Source organism: Lactuca saligna, unplaced genomic scaffold, assembly GCF_052625555.1.
Source record: "Lactuca saligna cultivar CGN05327 unplaced genomic scaffold, ASM5262555v1 scaffold_81, whole genome shotgun sequence".
Lineage (NCBI taxonomy): Eukaryota > Viridiplantae > Streptophyta > Magnoliopsida > Asterales > Asteraceae > Lactuca > Lactuca saligna.
The window spans coordinates 1-2,500 of record NW_027629937.1 but is presented as its reverse complement, the minus strand read 5'-3'; positions in this window follow the sequence as shown (position 1 = coordinate 2,500).

Sequence of the window (2,500 nt, the reverse complement as noted above, 5' to 3'; positions counted from 1 at the left end):
TAATTTCAACACGCCATGATGATACTGAATGTCTAACAATGCTTCCTGATAATGCTTGCTTCCTCAGCGTCATCGGTGCTAAACCAATGCTAGCTACGCTTAGGCACCAACCGCACATCTAACAAGGATAGACTAGCGTACCATAGTAGTATCACAAAAAGCAACACATGCCACTTTAACGCCTATCTTTTCCCAATCATCAGCACAAATCAAATGCTGGCTAGCACCAGTAGCACGTCAAACATAGATCAGCAAGCACATCGTCATCGAATTGCCACACAAACAGCACCATCCCAAACTTCCAAAGCTAGACCACAACCCTGGATCGGTGTCGCAGAGACCTAACGAGGCATCCCCACACCACGCCAAGGCCCCCACTCGGAGGGGTATTATGCCACCGACTAGGAATCAAGCAACAGTCACCCAAGCTCGCGCTCAAAGGCAGTCTGGCACCTTCATCCCTTCCCATGCTCACCCACGGCTCCCCCCCTATATATACATATTGCACAAGGAGCTTGGTGACAGCAACACCCATTGCTTTCCCTGAGGATGTATATTTCTTAGTATGCGCACGGCGTCGAGGCACAGGTGAAGCCAACGGGGCTAGTTTCTGCGCCCTATGTCGAGGAAAATCAAGGCAACGGGCTAGTGTATGGGCACAACGTCGAGGAGACTCAAGGAGATGGGGCTAATTTTCAGGTCACCGTTCGAGAAATCAAGGCAACGTGTTGGGGGGGATGGCCTCTTTCATGGGTCGTGGGGCTTGGCTTGGCATGCCTCGTGTGTGCTCGATACAGCCTCACGATTCTTATTTGCCCATCAACCATGCCGGGCACCTATGAGAATGAGACCCCATGGTACCCCCTATATATACATATTGCACAAAGAGCTTGGTGACAGGAACAGACATTGATTTCCCTGATGATGCATAATTTTTGGACACACACGACTTGGGGGCGAGGGGACACGGGAGTGGGGCGCCAATGGGGGGCGTTTTGGCCCCATTTTCGTCAAGAGCGGGCGTCTTGGCCATGCCTTGAGCGTGCCAGCCTCGAGAGCCTTGGGCGTTGGACACCCTTGGGGCGCCAATGGGCAGCAGTCCCATGGTTCCCCTATATATACATATTATACAAAGAGCTTGGTGACAGGAACAGACATTGATTTGCCCAAGGATGCATAATTGTGCGAAATCGTCCATAACTCGCTCGAATTAATTCGGATTGACACAAAATTTTGTAGGGATGCTTTTTATTATAAATGAAAAGCTTTGAAATAAATAAAAAAAAAAAAACAAAATGTCATGTTTGAGGCGTAAATGTTTGTGTCCTATCCTTGGTCATGCCTTGAAGCGATGGTTCCCTACTTGTTGGAATGTCGCTCAAATCAAGTAGGAATGCCATTGAAAATTTGTGTGGGTCGTTGTTAACATAGACGAATGGACTTGAAATGAAAATATATCATATTTGGGTGTTTGTCCCTGTCGCCTGGTGATAGGCAGGCAGATAAGGCTTTTAGGTATTCATAAGTGGCTTAGATGAACTCGAAAGAACACGAGTTGATCGGATTGGAACTCATATATTCAATTTACTATGTACTAAGTAGGAACTACACTTTGCTCCCTTCATCGTTTGACTTGCTTAGAAATCTGCTCATGGTTTGTCAAGGCCCCTTGTTCCTTAGACCGATGAGGATGGGATTGGGTTGCTCATGGGCATGTGTGTGGCAAGATGCCTTGTTCCATTGGTCGTTCATGGGTGTTCGTGTACGAAGTAAACTTGTTCCCTTGGTCGTTCATGGGGTTGTGTGTGGGAAGAAGCCTTCTTCACTTGGTCGTTCATGTGTGTTTGTTTGGGAGGTAGCCTTGTTCCCTTGGTCGTTCATGGGAATGTGTGTGGCAATACGCATTGTTCCTTGGTCGTTCACACCCTTGTTCCCTTGGTCGTTCATGGGTCTGTGTGTGGGAAGAGGCTTTGTTCCCTTGGGTAGCCTGCTTGCCTTGCCAGCCCCGTATGCATTGTTCCCTTGGTCGTTCGTGGATGGGTTTGTGCGTGGCAAGGTTGCCTTGTTCCCTTGGTCGTTCATGGGCATGTGTGTGGCAAGGTGCCTTGTTCCCTTGGGTGGCTTGCCTTGCCAGCCTCGCTTGCTTAGGTTTCCCAACACACCTGTCGGGCACCAAGGGTGGTATTAGTCCCCATGTACCCCCTATATATACATAATGCACAAAGAGCTTGGTGACAGGAACAGACATTGATTAGCCCGAAGATGCATAATTCCCAACACCATGCCTTGTTCGTCATACACGCTTCTGGGCACCAAGTGGTGGTAGTCCCCCATGGGCATTTGTGTGGCAAGGTTGCCTTGTTGCCTTGGTCGTTCGTGGGCATGTGTGTGGCAAGGTGCCTTGTTCCCTTGGGTGGCTTGCCTTGCCAGCCTCGCTTGCTTAGGTTTCCCAACACACCTGTCGGGCACCAAGGGTGGTATTAGTCCCCATGTACCCCCT